The 12,903-nt window shown below is 36.5% G+C and overlaps 1 long non-coding RNA gene across 1 annotated transcript in view; it reads left to right on the plus strand.

Moving 5' to 3' along the window:
- Positions 1–12,903, plus strand: part of LOC104911912 (uncharacterized) — a 56,597-nt gene that overhangs the window by 42,737 nt on the left and 957 nt on the right. Inside the window, exons 2-3 of the long non-coding RNA XR_014884700.1 lie at positions 6,327–6,486; positions 11,262–11,408. This is a non-coding gene — a long non-coding RNA (uncharacterized LOC104911912). The remainder of the gene's footprint in view (positions 1–6,326; positions 6,487–11,261; positions 11,409–12,903) is intronic.

Here is a 12,903-nt window from a genome sequence, read left to right on the forward strand (position 1 = left end):
ACAGAGGCTCTCAATTTTCTTGCCTCTGACTTTAGTATGAATGATACACTGGTATAGATTTTAGTAAGATGTAACAAGAAAATGCATTATTAATATGAAATACATATGAACACCTTTAGAAGAGATGTTTGAATTCAGAAATCTGAAAATGAAAGCATTATATATTGACCTACCATGATTTGCTACAATGCTAGTAATTTTCTATTCATTTGCTGCAGCATCACCAAAGAGTATAGTATTTAAAAGCAGAACTGCTGGTACTGTATTATTTAGAACAGTACTCCCCAAAGTGAAATGACTACAGAGAGCTACTGCAGCTAGACATGTTTCAGTTCTGTTGCCTTGAAGTATACAGGGTCAACATGTATTCATTTGCAAACGCATCTTCACTTCTGCAGCAATAGAAGGCAGGTCATCTGTGTAAAATGATACCAGTTGCTGCAGAAATGCCCTGCCAGCTACAAGAAATCAGAGCTTTGTGGTATCTTCTGCAGTAACTATACCAGTTATCCTTGAAATTCCCTGACCCAAGGAAAAAAGGACATTTTAAAATTAAATACGTAACTGAAGTAAAACATGAAGTAGTAATGTGCATGCCATGCTGACTCTTCTTTTTATTGACAGTGGAACTTGTGCACTGCTTGCTCTTTAGGATCTGTTTGTGCTACCTTCAATTACTGAGAGCTGTTCAGATCTGGCTCCAGTGTCATTGTTTGTATTGCACAGAAACATGAATCAAGTCTGTCAGTCTTTTGATGTATATATGCCAAGTCAACAGTGCAGTCATTGTAAGTACTTATCAAAACCCCTCTGTTTTCTACCAATAAAGACAGAACAATTTTTGCCCCTTTGTTTGTTTTTATTCCTCTCTGTGGAAGATGCCTTTAAAAGTGAAGTTTATCTGTCAGCTGGAAAAAAACAATCTTTTCAGGTGTTGTTCATAATTACAGATTTTCAGATTTGTGAAGTTTACATTTTACATTTTCACTTCAGGACTTAATGTCTCAAAGAGCATGAAGTAAACGTTAGATCTAACGTTGCTTTCTTATATTTTCTTACTTTGACAGTTACCCTGTAAACTACCTTTACTTGTAAGGGATCAGACCTAGCAGTAGCCCTTCAAGAAAGCATAAGTTTGGACAGGCAGACATTTACTGAATTCCAAAATATAGTTAAATACAAGCTAATCTCTTTATGGACAAATATTAAGCTGACATTGTCAGTTTAATTTATCAAGAGAATAAAAGTGCCTCGAGCCTCAGGGGCTTGAGGAAAAGGTATTTTGAGTTTTCATTATGCCTGGCATAATAGTCTCTTTTTTTTCTTTTTTTTCTTTTTTTTTCTGAATCAATTCTATAGTCTTAAAACAACAACAACAACAAACAAACAAACAAACAAAAAAACAGCAGTAGTATACAGGAAAAAAATATCAAGAAACAAACCCATACACTTTAATTTGGATTATCTGTAATGGCCAAAATCTCGAAGACAAGATAAATCTATAGTTAAATTCCAATATAGCGAATTAGGAGGTCTTTGTTTCTGTATCTGCTGTTGTTAATCTGTCAGCTTTCATTAGACCCACAGGTTTGGTCCTGCACTCCTTAAAGCTCAGAGCTGTACTAATTTGTGTAATTGATACAGGTGTCATGGTTTAAGGCCAAATGACAGTCCAGAGACTAACTGGATTTGGATACCAAGCACTTCAATCACAGATACATGCAATTTTCAGAATTGCACATCTTCCAGTTCTATTGGAAAAGTTGCATAGTCCAGGAGAGAAACTGATGAGATAGTTTAATCTTTCCTGCCATGTCATGTGTCCTTTTGTGTGTGTGTGTGTTTTGTGTGGGTTCTCTTTTTACAACTATGAGTATCCTCTTCTTTTTATGCTTTTAATATATTTAAGCAGCAAAAAAATGTTAATAATGTTGCTGTTAATAACACTTGCCATAAGCTTCAGCTTTAAGCTTACTGCAAAACAAAAAATACAAAACTCAACCAACAGCATCCCTCATGTTCACACTCCCTAGCAAAACAACAGCAACAAAAACCCCGTGGCTTTCTATAATGTAAAGATTTCTCAGTTGGATTTGATCCAATTTATTTCCAGTAAGATTCACAGTCAAGAAGAAAAAAAAAAGTTACTCTGCTTTGAAAAATAATGATAATAAAAAATTGAATAGATTCATTTGTATTCTTCCATCAGCTACCTATGATTCATACTTACATCTTGGAATACAATACATAGATGAGTCATACTGAGAAACAGCCTCTGCATAGGAAATTACACTGTCACTTTGGAGTAACATTCTTTCCCAAACTGAAACAAAGATGGGCCTGCAGTAACCACAGATAAAGCTCCACAAGGTTAGAGTACTTGTTCAGAAAGCCCCTCTGGGTTTGCAAAACCAGAGGCTGATCCAGAGCATACGAAGTCCACCCTCACTAATTCCCATTAGCCCTGGTCCTACTGGGAACCTCACAGGCTCACACTTTTAGGCTATGTTTTTTCTAAGAACAAGATATCGTAATGGACAGCTTGAACTTTATTCTTGCTGAGCCTCCCTCCCTCTTTTCTCTTTGAGTACTTGAAGGAGTGCAAGCCTTTGTCCAGCTCTCAGAGGGTTTGTGTACATCTGAGGTCAGAGTTAGGCATCAGACTTCATGTCTGGTAATGCAGACATTACAGTGCACACACTTACCAATGTTTACAAGTGGTTTGCTGAGAACAACAAATTCAGATGCATGTGCCAGGTCAGTGTCAGAACTGGATGTGCTGCTGTGATGGTCAGTGTTCTGTCCCTGCTGGCAGGAAGCTTAGTGTAGTATCTGCCTGAAGAACTCCAGCCACCGAAGCGCACTGCCTAGGGAGATATCAGGAGATTCACTACTTTGTGGAGGCTAGGACATCAACTTTGTCTTCTTGTTTTCTTCTGTACCTGGATCATCATTCTAGATGGAAGGAATGAAGCGTAGGAGCTTTCTAGCTTAACCAAGATCCTTTAAATATTTTTGAATGATGAAAATTGTAAATAGAGAGAGGGAGCTTCATACCAACTGCATTTGCTGACTGCCAAATGCACTGTAATTCCCTAGCCTTTTAAATAAATGCTATTCATATGCATTGCAAAGCCTGCAGGGGGAGGAGCTAAGCATACCAACATTTGAAGCTCAGTACTCAAGAGGCTGGATACCATTCAGGCTGTGGTTTTTGAATCCAAGTATGAATAAAGCACAAGCATTTTTTCCCAAATTCTGGAAACACAAGACTGGACACCTTAAATCTCGTGTATGTAGTTTGCCTGATTAGTGCTTTCAGAGTATTTGTAAAACTTAGTAAGGGCAAACAGATGTGAAAACTGGAGTATATGAAATATCAGTGATTATGTTATATATGCATCTGAGAATTGTACTTTATTCAAGTCAGGATCTAATCCAGCTCCCATTAAGTCAGTGGGAATGTTGCCAATGAAAACAATATTAACAGGATCTGGCCAAAATAATTTAATCCACCCTCTTCAGCTGCTGTGCTCACAGCAAGAATGTTGCCATTAAGAAGTTTATATGGACATAAATATTCACTTTAATTTCCTAGACTTTCCTATGTCTACTTGCATAAAATTGCATTTGTGATTAAAAAAAGAACAACATGGCTGCATTTTAATCACTATAGGTTCAGGAATAGGAAAAAAAAAAAAACAAACCAAAAAACAGTTCAAATATTTTGTACACATTAGATTGTGATCCTGAATTAACAATTCATGTTAGAGTTCTCTGTTGACTTATCTTTCTCCAGGCTAATATGTGAGGGTGGCTATGATGAGTTTGGGTTTTTTTCTACTGTAATTACATTCTGTAAAATTGTCATTATGCATGTTGTATCACTGAGTTGCATCTCACCTCAACTGCAATTTATTCCAAGAGGAAGAAGGGTTTAGGGGTGTACCATGCAAAGTGTATGACCAATATGCTGCTACAAAGTAGCCTATGCGGAGGTTGTAAGACATCAAGACATTGACAAGGGCAAGTCTTTACCACCTGAAGAGTTTTTGAAAACAGTCTCAAAGGTTTACAAAATCAGATCCTGCTTGTCAGTGCTGCTAGTTGTCCACTAACTTCATTAGGAGTTGCCCTCATTGAGAATTGCTCAGGTTTACTTCTTTGGCTTCCTTGGGGAGGAAGAAGTGCCCTCTTTGGAGACCTGGTGCTTTCTACTCCCTTCACAGAAGCAAACCAGACAGTGGCTGTCATTTAAAAGTAACGACGAGTTCAGTAATACCTGGTGTTTACCATGGTTGTTTCAACTGTAGCTAACTTTGGAGGGGAGGATAACCGTATCTTCCATGACTCCCCTGCCTTTCTTACAGGTTTCTGTTCCTTTTTTTTGCTGATGTCCCACAACCTTATGATATCATCCTATCCATCTTGTTACCAAAGTTAAAAAGTCATTAAATCAGCAACTTTCCTCACTCCTGTTTCCCCACTCTTCTTTTTCTGAATCTTTGGAAATCTTTGGAGGCTAAAATAAGGAGAAGTTGTAACGTGCATTCATATTAGCACCACTTTATGGCATCAGAACAATATCTAGAGTTCTGATCCTTATGAGGAAATCTCTTAGGGTTTTTTTTTTTTTTTTTTTTTTTGAATGTTTTTCTCTGTGCTTAAAACTATTTCTCAGTGAAGTCTAGGCCAGGCAGAGGGCAATTCAGAAGACAGTAACTCCCCTTCAGAATGGTACTGCAGTGTGCACAGATTTTGGTTGCCAAATGGCACCATTGAGAAATTGTGTATCTAGACCCAACCTCCTCACATTCCAGTCTTTAAGTTTACTTTTTGATTTTCTTTATGTTCCTTTCTTTTGATAGGGACTTGCTAGTGGTTTCTAAATCCAAACTCTTGTAGTCTTTTTCTGGTATTTGTGCCAATTTTCATTTGGTGTCTCACTTCTGCTTTCCTCTCATCACATAGCCTTGGCTTTTACTATCTATGTATTATAGATAGTGTACTATATAGTACTATAGATAGTACTATATGTGTACTAGCTATTTTGTTTTGGGGTTTTTCTCGTTTCTTTGTTTTTCTGTTTGCTTGCTTTTTAAACTTATAATATTAAACTACAGACAGTTAACCAGGAAATATTTGGATCATTTTCCAGTGGCTACCTGAATCCTATTAATGAGTAGTGACGGTTACAAATTTCTCATAAAAATATTTGGAAGGATTTTATATGTGTCTCTGCAAAATCATTTAATTATTTAATTTTATATTCCAACTATCTGGTTATAAAGTTAATAGTACAAGGAGTGCTCTGAAAGTAATGCCTCCAATTTTATTTTTTTATTTTAATTATTATTTTATTTAATATGCATCAGAGGCGGATGGTGGTGGTATGGCATCAGAGTCGAACCTTCCCACCACTATTCCATTACATTTTGTTGTTATGTGACAAATAGCAGCAGAGGGGCAGTCTCACAAATGGCGTCCGACATGGAAGTGCAGATAAAGCAAAGGTGTGGAGTTGAATTCTTCCATGAAGAAAAAACGGCACTCATCAATGCTTGCAGAACTTTTACAGAGACCAACAGTAGATGTAAGAAAGTGAGATGGCGGGTGGTGCATTTCAGCAGTGGCCACAAGTCACAAATATGAAAGACAAGTCACATTCCAGATGACCATGCAGACTTTTACTAGCATGGCATGCAGGCTTTTGTTCACTGCTGGCAAAAATGCAAAACTAATGATGGGGACTGTGTTGAAAAACAGTGTTTTGTAGCTGAGAATTTGCTTTGTCAAATAGTGTTATTGTGCTGTATGTATCTGTTGTAATTTCCATGGAAATAAATAGGAGGCATTATTTTTGGAGTGACCTACATATATTAGGCTTGGTTTCTTAAAAAGAGACAGTGAAATTCAATGGATTGCATTAAAATCCTGAATGGGAAATGAGATAAAAACATTCCCCCTGGATATAATGAGTTATTAGTTCTATGACAGAACATTATTTTCTACTTATATTTAGTGAATTATTCATTACAAAGAGATTAGTTGAAGAAATGACTAAAAAAGAAACAAAATCTCTCAACATATAGTTGCTTGACTTTTATTTTATTTTTGATTACCTAACCTATTGAGAGAATCAATGAATCTTTATTGTATTCCTTAATGGCATGGAAACACATTATAACAGCACAGTAGCTTATTTATAGCTATATAAAGTTGAATTACTTTTAATGAGACAGTTGCATACAATTATTGCAATCACACTGAAATGGAACTGCTACCTCAGCACGTTTTTGAGTAACTCTTAGAATTTCATTTTGCAGCTGGTGGAAAAAGTAAACTTCGTCTGATCTGCTCTCCTGGATGCAATACATGCACTGTGTGCACTACCACTGTTTCTGGAAGGAGGGTGCCCATGCTGTTCTGCTTTAAGCTGTAAACACCAATTCTTCTGAGAAGTCCGACACTTTGTGCAAAATATGAGTAAGTAATGTTTTCATGGATGTCAGCTCTCACAGTAAGTCTGTTTTCTGTTTCAATTAATATTTTGCATAAATCAGTATCTTAGTAAAATAAGCAATACCAGACTGAAAAGAACACAAGACAACTGTAATTAAGCCACATGTTTAGTAATGTGCAGAACAAACAATGGAAAAAATTACTCTCTGGTTAGTAAATCAATTGTAATCAACCTCATTCCGCCCACTCATCCACCTCTATGAGGGGATAATACAGCTGTAGATATCAAGAACAAATCCAGCAACTAAATTAATAAAACAAAATTGGTGGTTCAGCTACACGTGTTGGCATGAATGTATTACTCCCTACAGCTTTATCTCTACAAACATCTTTTTGTTCCCAGAGGGCACTTAAAAATACATACTATACAAAGAAGTATAAAAAATCGTGCAGCCTTATAATTACTACATCTTTTAAGAGTTTCTCTGCCTGTTGCCAAAGAATTTGAAATATGATGGATTACCATTAACAAACTGACTCCAACAGTCATATATAACCTATACTTTAATCTATATTGAATGAATACAGCTTTAGGAATATCTGGAGTCATGTTTTCAGGCAGCTTGTTAAGTTCAAAATAGTTAAAGAAGAGAGAGCTCAGTGGTACAGTGACTACCACAAAACGGTATGGGCTAACAAGATTCTGCCACTTTGATGTAAATACAAGAAGGTACAGGCTCATCATTCATCAAACTCTTCCTAATAGATGTAGCAGAAGAAAGGCGTTTCCTGCCTACCAAAGTGAGGAGGAAGATGCAAAGGAGGAGGTATATCATGTTCTGTAGCCTGAAGACAAAAATTACATACATGTTTGTTAATGCAGAAGGCTTGGCAACTGGTTCTGGCTGCTGGCTGTGTTGCTGTGGTTATCTCTTGTTCTTGCCAAAAAAGATCGGTACAAATAAGTAGGAAAAAAAAAAAAGTGTTTACAATAAGGAGCAAGGCAGCATCTTTTCTGCAGGAGAATTATGATGTTGCTTAGGGTACTGATACTCATGCACACGTGGCAATTGTGCTGCGCCTGTCCAACAGAACTGGGCTGAACCCTGATGTTAATTTTGAGATGTGTTGTAACACACAGATGTTGGTGGAGAATATGCATGAGATTTTATAACCCTTGCTAATTACCATGAGGGAAAGATGGTTGAGTTATCAATGACTACATTTTGTTATCAGTCAGTACAGTGTTCATGTATGGAATAAAGTTCAGGAATTCATCTTGGGTTTAAAAAAAAACAACCAAAAACAACACATAAAGAAAGTTTGTTTAATGATTTTATCTTACTGGCCTTCAGCTATTGCAACCTGTTCAAAAACCAAAGTACCATTTTAAAAATAAACTCAAAGTGTAAGAGATGAATTATGGGCATGGAAGACAAAGAAAGAAAAACAGAAGTTTGTAACTCCTGGATTGAAATTCCCCACAAATGCTCTTCAATATAGGAAGGTTCAGATCCCCAGATCTCATTCCTAAAGAGAAGATGAAACCAGATTTTTTTTCTATATTTCCTGTGTAAGATTTCACTAATTAGCATTTCCGGATAAATGAATGCCAGCTAAATATCAATTTTTGCAGGCTTCCAGCAGATCAGAGATAAGAAAATCCAGTAAATACCTCCCATCATACACACACAGACACATATAATGCATTACTAAAATAGTAATCCTTCCTGTACGGAAAAAAAACTTTATAGCTTTATCTGTGGCTTATAAATATTAATGAAATAATTGTTTGGTAGATCCTTGTGAACTTAGATATCTAGAAAACATCTAATTATTACATAGTAAAACCAAGAATTTGAAGGAACTTTTAAAAGCTGTTTGAGGTTTAAGTCACATCAGTGCCTTGTTGTTTTTGAAAATCTTGAATGCTTATTTTATGTTGAAACCACTTTTTAAAACTTCAATTAATAATGAATTGACCAAAACCATGAAAATGAGAGGCAAAAGGAAAAGTTGGAAATGGAAGTCCTTAATTTCATTTTTTAGATCATTCTGTCTTATTAAAAACAAAAAACAAAAAAACAAAACAAAAACAAAAACAAGAAAAACACCTGTGTATGAACTGGACTGATTTTTTTTTTCTTGATTCAAAAGATGCGTAAGACTTGCTCATCTATATTGAAATGCTAGTATGTTAAGCTTTGATAGTGGCCTTTAATTATCTAAAGGGGGACCATAAGAAGAAAGGGACAGACTGTTCAGCAGGATTTGCTATGACAGGACAAGGAGACATGGTTTCAAACTAAAGGAGGGGAAAATATAGGGCTATATAGTTTCTATATGGCTATAAGGAAGTTTTTTACAATAAGGTGCTGGCACAGGCTGCCCAGAGAGGTGGTGGATGCCCCATCCCTGGTAACTTAAGGTCAGTCTGGACTACGTTCTGAGCACCCTGTTCTGTTCAGTGCAAGAGAGTTGGATTAGCTGACCTTTAAGGGTCCCTTCTAACTTAAATGATTCTGTGATGCCACAAGATCTGTGGATGAATATCCACAAGGCATAGTCTTTAGTGGACCTTGTGATCATATGCATCTAACTTGGTTTATTGACAGTACAGCTTGTGCTCCCACATATCTGGGTTTGAACATTGTTTGGTGGCAGAGGCTACAGTAATAGGTAGACAAAGAAAACTGGAGAGAAAACACAGTGTGAAAATACTGTCAGTGGGCTTTTCTGGCTATCATGCAGACCTTGAGAGGGAAATGGAACAAGGCAGGTGCTCTACAACCCCAATTATTTCTTTCAATGCTGTTATTTTATAAAGTGGTTGGAATAATCTATAGTGTGCAAATAATCTGGGTCTGGAATGCAAAGCAAATGTAGAATTGTTCTTCCAGGAAAGGAATTGGATGCAGCAATGTAGATACTGCTGTACTAAGCCGAGCCAGATTGACCAATCAGAAGCACCTGATGAAGACATCCTTCTGTATTATATAGGCATTACAGGCAAAGGGTTCATAAGCCCAAATATTCTCACCAAACCTGAAGTCGTTGCAAAGTGTGTATTAGACTGCTGCTGCTGCTTGCATTCCAGCTTTTGTTTTTTGCTGGCTAAATGTAGAGTCTGTGAAATAAGTATTATTACCATGGGAAATAAATCCTGGTACCCTTATGTCTACAGACTTACCACATGGCAACTTGTTTGAATTGGTGAAAATGGTCACATTTCATTTGGTGTCATTAGCTGGCAAGAGGCTGAATGTACTGCTAGCAATAGCTTACTGTTACATTTACAAAGCACTGCCAAGAAGTATTTGCATGCAGTTGAAGGAAAGGAGGTTGAGTGGAATGTGAGTCAGACCCTGAGTCAGCTGTCCTCCAAACAGCCAAAAGCTGCTTTATCCTGTGTCACTGCCAGTGCTTGAGAGGCTCATACCACTCTAGAAAAACACTAATTTCTGCTAGGGAAGGGGATTCTGGAGCAGCTGTTACACCTTATGCTCTGGTACCCTGGTAGCAGGTGTGTATAGCCACTAAGCCACTGACACAGTTCTTGGCTTACACAATCTGTGGTTCAACCCATTTAAAACCTTTGAGTCTTATGGTGGAGTGCGAGATACCCGGGGAGTATTTGAATCCTCCCCAGCTGGATTGGCAAGCTGAGTTTGCAGAGATATCAGCCAGTTCCTAGAAGCAGAAGCACCATGCTACTGAAATCACGCAGCTCTCAGTGGCCTTACAGTGTGATTATCTGCATTTTAAATAGAGCAAATCAAACAGAAGTAAAGGATAAAGAGAATAAACTCTTCATCAAGATTTATAACATGTCAAAACCCAGGAGAAAAAATTGCAGTAATGATCTAGTAGATGAAAATCAGTTGCTTTGCATTACTAATGGACAGTTTACATTAGAGAGCCACTATCCCATATTACACAATATACATACTTCATATAATGTCCTCCCTATCTCAAGTGGATAAATAACATTAGCACAAAGCCAAGATGATTCATGGCAAGAACAAATCTCTCTATTACTCTTCTTCCAACTAAGTTTTTAAAGTATTTCTATTGCATATAAACTACTTCATTGGCCAAGCTAATTCTTGGAGTAACTCCCTTGGCTCTAGGGGAAGTGCTCCAAAGATGATTTTGTAGCTGTGCGCTACATTATGTCGTACATTGAATAGATGGATGTTATAAAAGAAAGTACTTGTGCTGATAGGCAATGACATCATCCTATCACTCCAGAGCAAGTGGATTGCTAGCTTCCCTTACAGTTATCTCCATCAAAGACCAATCATTTCTCTTTTTCTGTTCCTACTCTAAAGCAATTAGCTCCTTAAAAACTATTTTTCTGTTCATCCAGAGAATGATTCTACTTCTGCTTATGTTTTTAGTGTTATTAGAAGCTGATATGACTTATTCAGATGTTCAGATAGAAGTGTACCATTGTACTTGCAGTGCCTGTCTCCTTGCAGTTGAAGATCTCAGAGTTTATTACCAATCTTATGCCTTGTAACACTCAGAAGGTAAACAGGTACTCTTACTGGTATTTAATAGATAAGAGAAATGAAAATTCTGTCATGCCTTGAAAAACCCAATGAGTTTCGAGTGTTTGCATGTTGGGATGGCCTTTATATGTTCACATACTAGTTGTTTTTTCTGGTGCAAATCGGACCACAGTTTGATGAACTGTGGACATGTAAGCAGGCTGCAGTTCAGCACAGTGACAGTTTGCATACAGTCCTGGATCTGATACAACAAGCTGTTACATCTCTTCTTGATATGTGTTTCAGATCACTGCAGAATTATTGCATCATCATAAAAGTGACCAGTGCTCTTTGGAATCCATGAGCTAATCAAATAAGAAAGGAAATTACATATGCAACATTTGGGAGTTTTAAATTGGAGCTACTCATAGGAAAACCCCATTCCATACTGAGGTGAGAAAAAACATCTTCATAGTTGTAAAATTTCAGATCCAATTTTTCCAGAGAGATCAGTGGCATTAATCAAGACGAAAAAGAATGCAAAGTTGTATTACTTATTATGCATGTACAAACGTCTAGGAAATGTAGGAAAAGAGTTTGATTGTCTATTTGATATTTAATTTCACTGACATACACACACTTAGTAAAAAGCTAAATTGTGCCTAAGCTTTTTACAATGCATATGGTCTGGCATTAAATATGAACATTTTCAGTCTTAAAAGAATAAAATTGAGAAAATGGCAAGCCATCAGAAACAAAAGTTATATTACACCCTAACTATTGTATCTATAGTGGCCACTACTACTTCTATTGTAATGTACAAGAGAATTTGAAAGCATTTAGATTTGCTTTTCCAGCTGACAGTCTGCTGCAGGTGCTGTGCCATTATAAATAACTATTCAGCTGTTATGCATTATTATCTAAATCACCATTTTGAACCTGAAGTATAAGCTGTACAACCCGTAGATCAAATCTAAGAAATTGGCTCTTGTTTACAATGCAGTTATTTTAAAGGAAGAAAATACCCAGGAAATCAAACTCGCAAAGAATTTTAATTATGCTGCTTGTTCCTAGGAGCAGTATTACAGTTTTACATTCCAACACTGTGTGCAAAGGAAATAAAATACACAACACCTGTTAACAATACATACTCTGATGAATGCTTGGCCATCGGGTTATGAATATTTTTAATCACACAGGGTGGAGAGAAAAAAGATGCTTCAATTTTTTTTTCCACAGCCAGCCAAATATTATCAACTTAGTGTAACGATTTAGATTTTATTAGCACCAGAGGAAATCATAGAAAATTTTTTTGACTGATGCAGAAATAATTATGATTATTTTACCGTTATTAGAAGAGTAGAAATGGATTTATGAGTACAGCAATATGTGTAGGTAAGAAGGCAAAAAAGGCTTCCTTTTAATTATAATTAAAAGGGGATTATAATCCCCTATTTGCAGGCTCTGATTTTTTAGAAGTTCTCATTTGGCACTGAAAATTTACAGAGCTGAGTTCTACCTTAAGAAAGGAAAGAGAGAAAGAGAGAAAGAGAGAGAGAGAGAAAGAAAGAAAGAAAGGAAAGAAAGAAGGAGGGAAAGAGAGAAAGAGAGAAAGAGAGAAAGAAAGAAAGAAAGAAAGAAAGAAAGAAAGAAAGAAAGAAAGAAAGAAAGAAAGAAAGAAAGAAAGAAAGAAAGAAAGAAAGAAAGAAAGAGAGAGAGAAAGAAAGAAAGAGAAAGAAAGAAAGAGAGAAAGAAAGAAAGAGAGAGAGAGAGAGAAAGAAAGAAAGAAAGAAAGAAAGAAAGAAAGAAAGAAAGAAAGAAAGAAAGAGAGAGAGAAACAAAGAAGACTTTTTTTCTACTGCATTCAATTTCTCCATATTTTGTCCGTGTGTCTGCAAGAAAAAAATATACCTTGTATATGTATATCAAACATCAAGTTACAGTTTAG

The sequence above is a fragment of the Meleagris gallopavo genome, chromosome 8 (genome assembly GCF_905368555.1).
Source record: "Meleagris gallopavo chromosome 8, MGAL_WU_HG_1.1, whole genome shotgun sequence".
NCBI lineage: Eukaryota > Metazoa > Chordata > Aves > Galliformes > Phasianidae > Meleagris > Meleagris gallopavo.